Here is a 14,830-nt window from a genome sequence, read left to right as displayed (position 1 = left end):
GAAAAAACCTCAATACTAACACATTCCTTTTAAAGTTGTGCATCTGGTAAAATGCTTTGGATAGTCCATTTCTAATTTAGATTTATTATAAATCAAGGATTTGAGAAAGTATTTTTCCAATTCTTCTCCTTCTACCAAGAGAAATGAACTAAAAATGAAATTAAAATGTCCAAGAGGAAAAAAAAAAACAACTGGAAAAATATTTCATAAAGGTGCTTAATTATTGCAGCACATTAACACTTTCAATGTTTTCATTGGGGCTATCAAACATCACCTGAGCAGTGACAATGTGCTTGCTGAGTTTTATTGCTTGGGACAATTAAACAAGCATTTTGTCCTAAAAATTTAGCCCCAAAGTTCTTTCAGGCAGGTGAGATGAGGGAACTGATTCCACGTGAACTTATGGAGGAATGAAAAAACCCAATGCAAGGTTTCTGTAACAGGTAGTCAGGCAGTTTATGTGAGTGTATTGATTAGTATGAAGATATTCATATGCATGCAGTGGTTATTTTGTTTGCTGTCTTTGTCAAGTGAATGCGATTTGCCTGCTCAGTAACTCAGCAGGGTGATGGGAGGTGGATGAGGCTGCATTAGACCTTTTATCAGGAGAGAAAAGAATCAGCATTCAGTGAATAAACAGCAACAAATCCATGGCAGCATCCAGACAGCTGCTGTTGTGCTTCTGGTCTCCTCCAGATGTGAGAGAGTTCTGTAAGCAGCATTCTTCTCATTCATAATGAGTTGTGTCAGTACAAATTAGTTACAATAACTATCTGCTGTAAAACCTACTATAATTATTGCCAAAAATGGAACAAATGTTTCAGAAAACAAAGCTCTGCACTGGAAGCAAAGCTAGCCCAAATGTCTCTTGCCAGATTTTGATTTTGCTTACATCAGCAAGAGCAAGTCCAGCAAAGTTGATAAAGTCAGTAATTCCTGGCCAATATCAGGAATTAGTTATGCCGATATAGCTGATAAATTGTTTTATTCTTTAATCTTCTGATTTTAATCCTGTCATTGATATGGAAACATTTGAGTTTTGCTTATCCTTTAGGCAAATGATTCTTAAACAAAAAATCAGAACATTTAAAGAACACTCCAAGGGAGTGTTAAACTTCCCCAAGATCTTGGAAACTGTAATTGAATGTTCCCCTTACCAATTGGCAATTATTGTCACTATTTCTATGACTATTGGCAACTGCCAGTATTAGTTTTTATTTCTGAGTCTTCTGAACTCTGCTTTTTGTTGCATTTTGTGGGTGTGCTCTTCATGGAGGGTTCAACACTGGGTGACAGGAGGTTCTTGGTGAGGGGCAGATGTCAGAGTGTCCTCAGTAGCTCTTTCACAGAAAATCGAGGAGACCACAAGCAAATCAACCTCCTTATCTGTGAATGCTTTAATGGAAAACCCAAACAGAACAAATGAACAAACAAAAATCCAACAACCACTCAGTTGTGCCCTGTCCTGGTGAGCCTCCCTTGCTGATGGTGCCTATGAAATTCTCTGTTCCGTCAATGTCAGCTTACAGCTCTGGAAAACTGAATGTGAAAGAATATCACAGACTCTTCCAAATACTTACAAGTAACATGACTTTGCTAGATTTCTGTCTTACCAAGATACAGTGATCTGGGGAAAAGTCAGAATTCTGTTGTTTTGAATTTGGTTCTTTGATTATATTTTATCAATTTATATGCACACAAATATATAAATTTATGTGCAAAGTGCCTGACATGCTCCAAAGACCACAAAAATCTGAGACTTGATCTCTTTGAGTTGCCAGTACAGATACACAGTTAGGTTCTTATTTTGTTTATTTGTTTTGTTCTTGTGGGCTCTTCAGTAGCAGAGACCCATCTCAAAATTAAACGTGTAGGATTGATGCTTTAGGTGTTTTTGGTTTTATTTTTTCACGTTCTCCAGTTTTTAACCTTTTCTCTTTTCCTGCCTAACAGGCATCCTTAAAAAACCTACTGACATTTCTATGAGCAACTGGGTTATTTCACTGAAGATGATTTCATGTAGGGCTTAATTGCTGTAGAGTCTTAGGCAGACTTCCTGATTGAACTCTCATATTTGATATCAGAGCTTCCTGCATCAGATATCTGCTGTGTCAGGTCTGAGTAAGCTCATCTGAGCTTCTCTGGCAACAGGCAAATGTACAGAGAAATGCAGCTTAAGACAAAAATCTGGAGCAAATTGCACCTACAAGCCTGGCTTCAGCTGAGGGATGAATTGTTTCTTGACAGAATTTCCCAGAAATCGTGTAATACAAGGCTGGAAGAGGCCTAAGGCTCTTATCTCACCCCAAGTCAGGAGCAGTAACCTGGTGTCACCTTTAACAGGAACTTACCCAATGGCTTCCTAAAACCTCCTCATTCAGAAAGCTCCCAGCCCTTCCTCCACTGCTCCACTGTCCCTGCAGCTCCCTTATGCACAACTGGGCTCATTTGCTCCCCACAGAAGTGGCCATAGAAAAGAGTCATCTTCCCTTCTTTTCTGCAGCAATCCTTTATGGATTTGAAGCATCACACTCATCTCCTCTGCTCCTCTCTGTTTTCAGCTCTCCTGCTTTTTCCTTGTGACTCACATTTTCAGCCTGCTCATCTTATTGCTCTCATCTGGATATTTTTTTCTTGTTGGGTCCCATCTTTTTGTTCTTCCAGAAACTGAACTTTGAGGAGCTGTCTGGCTCCATTTTTTGTTGAGGAGCACATGTACGGGTAATTAAAAACAGTGGGAATGATGTTTCTGACCCCTTGAGTTACTTGTGTTGTGAAAATTCTGACTGTAAGTGCAAAGGGATTAATTAGTTAATAATTTGAAATTCCTTAAGTTTGTGTTTGTGGTGTTGGTTTTGTTTGGTTGGATTTTCGTTTGTTTGGAATTTTTGGTTAATTTTTGTTCTGTATTTAATAATTGTCTGTATTTATGTGTTGAATGCAAAATTGTGCAAAACCAGGAGGTAAAATATGGTGTGCTTTTGGTTAATTTTTTCAAACTAGTTCTCTTTCAGACCACTCTGCAGGATTTTATGATAAAACTTCCAACAAGAAATTCCATTACATGAATGCACAATTATTTTGTATCGTAACTAAAAATTTCTCAGTGTAGCACTTCTGTTGCAGTTCCAAATACCTGATAAAGACCCAAATAAACCAGTGGAAAAGATTTTCAGATTTTCCCTCACAGGTTTAGTGAGCTCCCAACACAGTGTCTAGGCAAAGCCATAATCTGCTTTCAGCACAGGCTGCAGCTGAAATTTATGGGAGCATTATGCAGAACTTAGGATAGAATTGTGGGAAATTATCTATTTCCATTAACAACATTGAATTTACTCAGTGCCATTAAATTGGGGCCTTTCCTTTGGAGTAATGCTCGGTAGAACTTCAGCTGCCTCTGCTTCTTCTGGGAGAGGTTCTGTGGGGAAGAAGCTGACTGGATTACAAGGAAATGTGTTGGCTGATGTCATTTTGCATGCATCAATACCCATTGGAAACCAAAAAGTGCACAAATGTGCCTTGGAATGGTACACAGCAGAGAGACAGTCTTTTGGCAGTGATACAATGAGATATTAAAAGGAATTATTGTACCTGAGGTGTGGGAATTTATGGCATCCCTTTGTACAGGCAATCTAAATGTTAATTGGTAACTATAACAGTTTTCATCTTTTATCTTGAAGCTTAGCATTAGCTGTGTTGTCTTCTCTTGCTTTGCAGTTTTAGTTGCTTTGGTTTATGATGAAATATCTTGGATGTGAAGTTCCATAATATTTTGGTCTCTTACACCACAGAAGCAATAAACTTGTCAAATTATCCACTAAACCCAATGCAAACACAGCAGAACATTATCCATCATTTGTAATACCTGTAAATAGCCATTTGCCCAAAGCTTCCAGAGGATCCTGCTAATTTCAAGATCCAAACCAAATGCCATGAGTCTGCAGCCTTTTGGATTATTTTTCCTTCACATCTTCCTCTCCCAATTGCTCTTTGTTCCTTTCCAGTTGTTGCAGCCCTGCAAGGACAGTGCAGCCTCTGAGCCTCCCATGTTGCAGAGGCAGTGCCTGGCCCCAGGAGAGCACTTCAGGACATTCTGTGTCACACTACAGACACTTACAAGGTCAGCCCCAGAGCTGAGGTGATGCAGGGCTGGGTTTTGGGGAAGGCAGGAGAATAAAAGAATTCCAGGGAAGAACAGGGTCAGGATGTTAATGATAACAAGTCAGTTAGTGATAGAGAAAATTATGTAAGGGTTTTTTTGTTTTTTTTTTTGGTCAAATCCCACATTAACAAATATGTCAGGTTGTGTTTCCCACCTAACAGGATGCTGCAGATTGGAGATATGTAATGAGAGTAACATAACTATTTTGCTAATAAAAAAAGAAGAGAGAGACTCTCTCAGAGGTGATGTTGTAGAAATTGGACATAGTCGAGATGTGAGGGGTCTGGAAAATTGCCTGTGTCAGAGGCTGGAATGTCAGGCAGCTGGTGATGAGCTTGGGAGCCCAAGAATTTGGGAATATAAGTAAGATAGTAGAGACCAGTAACCATGTTTGATTCAGCAATAGCCTACATTGAATGAAGAGGAAATGTGCTAGTTGAATTTGGAATGAGGAGGGTGTGAGAGCGGGAGCTCCTGTAGGAACAGATGTAGAAGTAGAAGCCTGTTCTCCAGAGTTCCTTTATGAAGTAATTGGAGGTGAAGTCAAAAAAGTGCTTAAAATCTAAATGAAGACTTCAACTCCTTTTTTCCCCATTCTCTTTCACTAACTGCACAACTGTTAGAAACCCTCCAGTGTCATTCCAGAGTTGATAACCACAGCACAGCAGCGACCAGTGAACTGACAGACCTGCTCTCCCTTTGCTGATTTTTTTTTTTTTTTTTTTTTTTTTTTTTTTTTTTTTTTATTTTATTTTGCTTTTTGATGTTTCTTTATCAATTTCCTATATGACAGTATTGGAATGCTTCTCTCTCAGAGAAAAGCGAAGCTGTTTGTATCACTCCCCACACTTCACTCTGTTCTGGCAAGTCCCTTGGGGCTGTTGTCACACAAATGGTGCCGTGTACAGGCAGCAGCTCTGTCCCCAGCCCCAGGGCCAGGTGTGTGTGTGTGGAGCAGCAGGGGTATCTCCATGGTATCTCCATGGCTGGAAGTAACCTGATTTCACTGCCTGGCTTGCCAGCAGCTGGAGTGGTTTCTAAAACTCTGTGTCTCCAGACTCAAGCTGCTGCTGCCTGGTGTTAAAACATAAGTGACTTATTGCCAATCTACCTCCTAGACAGGAGCAAAGGGCCAAACTGCTTTTCATAGAGGTTTTCTTATGTGCCACCTCTCTATCTTTTTTGCTTTCTGTAAGAGGAGGAAGCTAATTCTGCCTGTGTGGGTATCATTTGGATTTTATTTTCCCTATTTTTCAATGTCTTCTGTTAGCCCAAGAGCTGCCCAGACTCCCTGTCCTCCATAAACTGCAGCAAAATGGCTTATGAAGGGCTAGAAATGGCAACAGATAACCTGAAAAAAAGGTGGAATATTAAAATTAAAATTAATTGTATTTATTTATGTATTATTAAAATAGCATCTCTGATAACAAAGCCAAAATGTCTGAGCATTAATTTATGTTTATGCTAGAAGTATAATGCTGATTGAATTGAATATTTTTGACAGAGGAGAAGCAGCAGCAGGAAAACATTTAGGGTTTTTAGTTTATGTTTTGCTTTCCTTTTCATTTGAAGTTACCTATCCTGGAATTTCTTTTCACTTTCAGAAAAGAGAAAAAGGCAGACCTGGGGATGATTTATCAACATTTATCAACTCAGTTCTGTCTTTTTTTTTTTTTAATGTAGGTCATTGAACTAAAGAAAACTGCCTCCTAGGGAAAACTCTTTACCAACAGTACAGCAGGGCCAGTTTTGTTCTTCCAGCTCCCATCACGTTATTGCCTGGGTGCTGTCCCTGCTGGGGGGGACTGGAATGAGCTGGAATTCCCTGCTGGAGTGGGAGCTCAGCACTGGAGGGTCAATATGAGAAGCTGGCAGTGTGTGCTGCAGGGAACACTGAGTGACAGTTTTCTGTTTGCACATCCTGGAAAATCCCCTCTGGCAGGGGAGTGGCCCAGGAGGTTTGGGGAGCAGTGCTGTGCAGTGGATCCCATCTCCCTGGGAGAAGCCTGCTTCTTAGACATAATGCAATTCATTCTACCTCAAGTAACAAAACCACAGGAAAACCTCTTCAGTATGCCAGCTTTTATGACTTTTGATTTGAATCAGTGCACTGACAACTTACAGGCATGTGGTTCCTGTAATGCTAACACAGAAATGAATTTTTTTCCTTCTATCTCAATTTCAGCCCTGAGAGCTCTGTGTGAGCCAGGTGGGTGGCTGGATACACTCTGAGGATAACTTTGTTTCCTTGAGTGACTATTTCAATAACCACTTCTGTATATGGGATGTCAACAGACAGAGGAGGCAGGTGGCTGATTAGAATTAATTACTTGGGGACTCAGAATCTGTCATGTTTAAGTTCCTGTCACTGAAACCAAAATAAATGTAAACCAGAGCCTAAAGTGATATTATTTCTTCCAATTGCATCCTGAATCTGGACTCAGAACCAAAGCTGTTACAGCTCTTTTGCCTCTTCCAAGGAGTGCCACAAAATCTTGTTTGGTTTATCAATTACTAGGATCCTTGAAACTTGTCATTAGAAATTATTTTTTTTTAAATAAGTATCATGTTTTTCCAGTTTATATTTTGTGAAAACCAGATTGAATGTTTCCAGAAGTAAGTTAGTAGAAGACTTTCCCTGATTTGAGGCAAAGAGGTTGTAAACACATTGTTGGTATAGAAGGGGAAGAATTTCTTGAAGGGCCATGGATGATTCAGTTTTGATTGCTGGATTTGGAAAAGGGGTGAAGATAAACAGGATCAGGAAGTGGAGGGATAGGGTGGGGAAGAAGTCCTCTAACTTCTGAGGTTTTATCCTAGATTTGGGAAATAAATGCACTTATAGGTCCTGACAAGTCAGCATTTTCTAAAGCAAAAACATTGAAGAAAATCCAATATAGTTCATTGTGTAACAGCATAAGCTCTTTATCTTCTGACATTTTTGTTTGTTTAATACTACTGAAATTTGCACAAAAGTGGGATCTTTTGTTTCTTTGTAGTTCAGTTAATCCTCAGCATAATATTTATCCCATTTGTGTTTGTTAAGTGGTTGTGGGTTGCTGTGTAAATTAGCATATTCTATAAGGTTGTAACTTCAGAAGGAGTGTAGGGACTCAAAAAAAAAAAAAAAATCTAAACATGATCCTAAATTTTGTGTGAATGTTTATATTAAACAAAATTGAAGAAAGGAATGGGGAGAATGAGGAGTTCAGATTTTTTTCCCTTTTCTCACAAAGCAGGTGTTGTCTATTTGGACTTCAGCAAGGCCTTTGACACTGTCTCCCACAGCACATTCCTGGATAAGCTGGCAGCCCTGGGCTTGGACAGGAGCACTCTTTGCTGGGTTAGGAACTGGCTGCATGTCCAGGCCCAGAGAGTGCTGGTGAATGGTGCTGCATCCAGCTGGGGACAGTCACCAGTGGTGTTCCCTCAGGGGTCTGTGCTGGGGCACTGATCAATCCTGTGTAATATCTTCATTGATGACATGGATGAGGGCATTGAGTCTTTCATTAGTAAATTTGCAGATGACACTAAGCTGGGAGTGTGTGTCGACCTGTTGGAAGATAAGATGGCTCTGCAGAGAGACACGGAATGGTTGGATGGATGGGCGGAGTCCAATAGGATGAAGTTTAATTAGTCAAGTGCCAAGTCCTGCATTTTGGCCACAACAACCCCCTGCAATGCTCTAGGCTGGGGACAGAGGGACGGGACAGAGGGACAGGGCAGTGCCCAGGCAGAAAGTGACCAGGGGGTGCTGGTGACAGCAGCTGGACATGAGCCTGCAGTGTGCCCAGGTGGCCAATGGCTCCTAGCCTGGACCAGGAATAGTGTGGCCAGCAGGAGCAGGGAGGTCATTCTGCCCCTGGACTCAGCACTGATGAGGCCACACCTCGAGTGCTGTGTCCAGCTCTGGCCCCTCAATTTAGGAAGGACATTGAGACACTTGAGTGTGTCCAGAGGCGGCAACGAGGCTGGTGAGGGGCTGGGAACACAAACCCTGTGAGGAATGACTGAGGGAGCTGGGGCTGTTTAGCCTGGGGAAAAAGAGACGCAGGGATGACCTTATCACTTTCTACAACTCCCTGAAAGGTGGCTATGCTCAGGGAGAGGTTGGTCTCTTTATCCAGGCAGCAACTGACTGAACAAGATGACACAGTCTTAAGCTGCTCCAGAGGAAGTTTAGGTTAGATGTTAGAAACAAATCATTCACTGAAAGAGTGACTGTGTGCTGGAATCATCTGCCCAAGGAGCTGGTGGAGTTGCCAACCCTGGACATGTTTAAAAGACTGGACATGGCACTCAGTGCCATGGTTTAGTTGATGACGAGGTGTTACATCATACATTGGGTTTGATGATCTCAAAGGTCTTCTCCAACATATTTCATTCTGTGATTCTGTGAATATAACCTGCACTCTCATATTTATGCACAGACAGAAGCTTGGGGTTGCTTTCTACCTTAAATCAAATTTTCTTCTTTTCTCTTGTTATGCAAATAGGAATGGGAAAAGCATTTAGCCTGCAAAAGGCACTGTGTAAGCATCTCGACTTCAGTCTCAGAGTACTCTTTATAGATAAAATGTACAAAATTAGGAGTAGTATTACATACTGGAGTGTATCAAACAGAGTCAAATAATAATGCTTCAAATTGAATTAAGTCACTGCTGTTTTGATATTAAGTAATTTTTGTATGACTGGTAACTTTGTTCAGTGCCCTTCCTTTTCTTTCTGCATGACATTTTGCAAATAAAACTGTAGAGATCTAATTAGACAGCAGTTATAATAAAATACCAGGCTCCATGCAGTTTTTTCTCCCAGCTTTAATCAGAAGCCACACAATAAAAGGTTTCAAAACCTGAAGAAAGATAAATCCTTCCAAGTATGGGTTATACTTGGGAACTCTCAACTGTGTAGGTGGTTTTGAGGTCAGTTAAACTTATGTAGGAAAAAATTTAACAAGAAAACAAAAATGAATTGATTTTAAAAGGAAATTACATTTTTTCTAAATCAACTTCCTACAAAGATCTTTTGAAATTGGAATTTATAACAGAAAAAGAATTATCGTTAAGTGTTTGTTTAAAAAGACATTTTTAAACATTATTTTGAAATCACAATAATTTCACAATAAACAAGAAAATGGCTCATCTTTTATTAAACACTCATGGACTCTTTGAGAAAGTGCTAAGCAATACCTACCTGCTTTTATCTTGTTCAGGTTCACATTGAAAACAGATGCTGAACTTCATAAAGAAACAAACCAACAAACAAAAAAATCCAAGGTTCAATAACATACCAATACTTTTTTGGTTACTGTTAGAGGAGTGACTTATCAGAGATTTGCAAAACTTAAAACGATGAGTGCGGTAACCTCTGTAACTTGAATTTTTCAGATATTTTCTGATAATTCTGTTTTAGAAAATATTTATTTATCTCCCTGGAAAACAATCCCTGCAGCAAGTTGGGTGAATTCTCTGTCATCCCCCTGTGCACACCTGAGATTTACTTTCAGGAACTGCACAAGGACCTGTGGCCCTTTTATCAGTTAGAGGAACTCAGCCAAGGCCCCTTAGCTCCTAAATACTTGTGAAACATCTGCCCAGAACACTGTATAGAAATATGGCTGAAAAGGGGGTGGAACAAGTATCCACAAGGTTCTCTAAAGTTATGGAGGAGAAATACTTCAAAATGATATCATAATGCAGAACTCACTCTTTGGTTTTATTTTCTTTTTTGAGGGAATGTAAGAGAAGTCAGTTCTTCTATATGTTGTCAAGCTGCATAAAAATAGACTTTCAAGTATATTTGACCTGAATCACAAGCTGCAGTGTTTGTGTAGGCCTCTAAATTGCAGAAGTAATCTTTGAACTGCCTTTAGATGTTCTGAGTGGTGTGGGTCAGAGAGGCAGGCATGGCATCTACGGGGAAATTTTTGTCTGTTTTTCAGGGGGCAAACCAGGGCCTGAAAGTACCTAGGAAAACATTTAAGACATAGATGTGTTGTCAAACTGGAGCAGAATCCATCATTTCGGTTGGGAGCTTGCTTTATTTAAAAGATTGGAGGAATGGCAATTTATATTTTTGAGCTTTAGCCTTGCTCAATTTCAAACAGCAAATCTATCAGCCCTTGGAGGAGCATGGCTACAACAGAAATCCTGACAGCCCCTAAACGGCAGTGGCACTGCTGAGCTGTGCAGCACTCACCTGTCAGCTTTAATGCCACCGAGCTGTACCTGGCAGGGACAGCAGGGATGGCAGTGCCCTGCCTGCCAGACAGCTCTCTGTCACCCCTGCATTTCTTGCTTTCAAGTGTTTGAACCTTTGCAGCAGCTTTGTCATGCTGCTTCATGTAAACAATATTGTATTCTTAGAATTTATCTGTATGTTTTGGATAGTTGTTCTCTGAGAGGAGAATTTGACGGATGGTCATATTGGTCATTGTAACCTCCCTGGGCCAATCTTGGCCGTCTGTACAAAATGTATATAAGCTATTGGAGTCAGATAATAAAGGAGCCTTCCATGTTTGACCCTGCTGCTGCTGCTGCTGTCCTCTGTGAGGGTCCACACTCACATCGCAATGTGTTGCCCCTCTAAGGGCAGGGGTAACAGCTCTCCTCACAGGAAAAGCCTGGGATGCTGTCAGAGTCTGTCCAAGGATGTGATATGCTTCACGATTGTCTCTGATGGTTGGGGACTGGGACCCTGGACTCTGAAGGGAGCCCCTGGCCTGGCTGAGGTGGAACGTTTGCCAAGTCTTGGAGGACTGGTGTGCATCTCCATGAGAACGGAGTGCAAGAACAATGGAATTGGTCACAGTGGACGGAGCTGAGGCTGCTTGTCCTAACTGGTCTGTCCGTACCAGAGGTACAGTTTGCAGCTTGTTCCTGAGCATCCAACCTCAACACAGGTGGTTCCTGCCTTGCCTCTGTGCCCCTTGCTTTGGTCCCTGCCTTGACCAACCTATAAAAACTCTGGAGACCCCCCGCTCACTTTTGTGATCACTCCACTGGAGAAGATCGTGTCTATGGGAATCTCTAAGCCTCGAGGACTCGTTCCTCCACTTTGGTAGCTATAATCCCCTTCCTCTCTTTCTCTATCTTTCTCACTATTCTTTATTTTCTCTTCCCACTATCGCATTTGTTGGCACTAAATAAGGGTGCATTTTTGTTTAAGTAAACTGAGTTGTCCCCCGCTGTGTCTTTTGCACTCTGAGATCCCTAAAATGAACCATCAGGTTCCCCCATATATTTGCAGACCCTGACAGATGCCCAGAGAGAGCTGCAGGCACACTGATGGGAACCAAGCTGCAGCACAGGGCTTTGCTTCCTCATGAGCCAACAGCTTCTCAAAACTGGAAATTGGAATAAAACACTGAGAATGAAGAGCTGGGATGCCTCGTGCCCTATTGCAGCAAAAAGCTGCAGGACCCAGGAGTGCAGGGAAGTGTTCTCAGCCTTTTGTTTTCTGGCCCTGTAGAGAAAAGTTTAGGGAGATCTCAAGGCCCCTCTGTTCTGCTGAGCCAAACATTGAGGCAGCTGTACTTTGCTTCCAGAAGTGACTGAATGCTGGGGTTTTACTGCACAAAGTTGTGTTAAATATCCTGTGGGGAAACAAAATGCAGAGTTTAAATCTTCTGCCCCTCTCATCTGCCTGGTGACACATAACTGCAGTGCAAAGTGAGTGGGGACCTCTGTGCATCAGGCTCGAGGAAACTGCCACACATTCTGATGGAGCTGTGTTTTAGCAGCAGTGTTTTAGCAGAATATAATAAATTGCTTAACCATGTGAGCAGCAGCCTCAGCAGAGGTGATCGTTCCAGGGAATAGTGATGTGTTTCAAGAATTGTGTCATAGAAAATAATTAATGTTTCCTAATGACCCTATTCTCGTGCAGGATTTGCAAGAAGATCTTTAATACTAGCAGTGTTAAACAGTACTAGTACTTAACTCTTTTTTTTCCTCCAATTTTTTTCTTATTACTTGAAAAATTTCATTAACACCATATTTTTCCTTTCATATTTGAGATAGGATTAGTCATTGTTCAGGCAGTCTAGAAAAAACTCTATGTCAGGAAAAATATTTCCTATACAAATACAGTAATGCTTTCCTCCTCAGCACTTGTACACCTGTATGCATATTCATTGAAATAAAAAAAATGTTAAAAAAAACCAGTGAAACAGGTTATATGGTCATACTGGGGCTTTTTGAAGAAGGTTTGTTCTTACATATACTTGACCTCTCTTGTGCCTATAAATCCAATAGGTACAAGAAGAAAGAGCAAAACTTTTTTTTTACTGCTTCAACAAAATAATGGTCTACGTGAGCATCCTTGTAATGTGGGAGAAATAATCTTTGTAACAAGAGTTTTATTTCATCTTAACATTGCATACAAAAGAAGTATATACTGTGGTTACTCATTAGTTCATGATTTAAATGTACGGTCCATAATGATATCCTTTGGGATGCCAACAGGTTTCAGCCTGTTTCCTTTTCAAAATTCTGTGTATTCCTTGAGATTCTCTGAACCACTGTTGAGCTTCTTTTGGTACTTGCATACAAACCACGATCCCAGTAGTAAGTTGTGCTCATCATATTCTCTTTAGGACTTATTGCTGCCCCAGGAAATGTGATTAACCAGAACAGGTCAGGTAACTGACCCTGCTGATGCCATTTAGCTACAAGGAGGCTGTGCTTTACATTTTGCAGTCACACAGGATCTTGTGTCAGCCTTTCCATTTAGTTTGTTACTCATTATCAGTAATTCCTTGTTGTCACAAAGAAATATCTCTGCTTTAGGAGTTTGGCACTGTATAGCTTATTTTAATGAGGTTATTAAACCTATCTTGGTTTTATCTGCTTCTGGCAATTCCTTTTGCTGCTATGTATTAGGAAAACATTCTTAGTCAATTTATTAGTGATATTAATTTTTAATGTTTGCTGTAATATGTGCTGGGTAATGTTATGAACTGTTTCTGTAACCTAAAGAATTATTTACAGGGTGCTCCAGCAACACCCTGCTGCTTACACATGTGCTCCTGGTCTGGTTCTGCCCCTGTGCCCTGGGAGCTGCACAGAGGGAGTGATGAGCTGGCACTGCTGGGCTGGAGTCAGGCTGGCAGAGAGAAGACAAGGAGTCAGGAGCAGTTTATCAGCTCAGGTGCCTGGAGTTCAGAAGTAGGCAGAGTACACTAAGTGCAGATCATGGAGTAGGATTCAGAAAGGGGATTGTGTGTAAGGGAAACGAGGTCCATGTTTGCACTAAAATTTGATGAAAAATTAATTTCTGTTTTTCATGTTTCCTCAGTGAGTGAGCATTTCCCAGAGATGTTTAGTGGTGGTTTCCTGTAGGGTGGACAAAGGCAGTAGTTCATGTGCTCTAGAGAAGGCTGCCTCTCTTTGATAATCTCTGTGTTCAAAGGCTGTAATCTTTAAAAGTGGGGAATGTACTGATTTTTCTTTTCTTAGAATACCCTCAGATCCAAATCCTCTACACTTTTTTTGCATTGATGTGTTATTTATTCTGTTTAACTTTGACACAATGAAATAACTGAGAGGCTACATGAAAGCCCATCTCTTTTGCAGTTGCTCAAAAAAGAAGAGAATTAACTGTTGAATATTTCTCCTAGTGTACAGAGCCCTTCTAATTCCATTAACAATGCATGATTATGGAAGTGAAATGGCACAGCCAGTGAATCCTGGGTGTAGGTAAAAATAGATCAAGAAAGTAGTCCTTTTGATGTGCTGAAACAAAAGAACCTGTTCCAGTAAGGTTTCCTTCCAAATCAGAGCATGAGCTTTGCCACAGGTCTCAAAGCTTAGGGGGCCCAGTTTTCAAAAGTCCAGCTTTTTCCTTTTAATAATCAAATGTGCATCAATAGGAACCTCCAACAGAGAGGGTACTCAGAGATCTGTGACTCTGCTAATGTGTTATGAAAATGAAGTAGACTCTTCTAAATAGAATACAGGTGTTCATCCAGAGTGCTGTCAGACTCGGTTATTGAGGGATAATGGGCTTCCCAATGAAAATGACAGTGGCACAAGGACCACATTTCCATTTTTATTCCAGCCATCATGGAAAGGCCCATGGATGCAAATCAGCTGAGATGCCCAATGGGGTTGAGATTTGCCTGGGCCACAGTCCACCAGTGAATAATTGGCATGTCTTTGTTAATAAATATCAAGTGCTTCGTATGTAACCCTGAAAAATATTTCAATTCGCAAATGAAAATTTGAATTTGCATCAGGTGTAACCAGGATGGACCATGTTTGATCCCCTGAAAAGGAAAGCATGGTTTATAGCCTGCATTCCTCATACTAGTGAGGATCCCTTGCATGAGGAGGAGATGTAGGACCAGGTTTGATGCAAGGGAAAGAAATAATCTGTTCACTCCATTATCCATGTTCCAGGCACAGTGCAAGTGCAGCAAGTGTCTTTCCAGCACACACAGATGAAAAGATGCCTAATAACAAGCCAAAAATGCCCAGTGTTTGCCAGCAGTCCTTAATCAGCACTGTGGATGTGATTGACCATTCAATAGGGAGTTAATTTTTTAATGATCGTCTCTCTTCCATTCCTGGGCCAAAGTCTTACAAACAGCAAGACAAAAGCCATTTCAGGGCCACTGGAATTTCAGAACAAGGGACTAAAATAGGACACAATTCCATCTCTTTCTCC

Source organism: Zosterops lateralis (assembly GCF_965231275.1).
Source record: "Zosterops lateralis genome assembly, chromosome: 12".
Taxonomy (NCBI): domain Eukaryota; kingdom Metazoa; phylum Chordata; class Aves; order Passeriformes; family Zosteropidae; genus Zosterops; species Zosterops lateralis.
The sequence above is the reverse complement of the archived record's forward strand: the minus strand, read 5'-3'. Positions refer to the sequence as shown.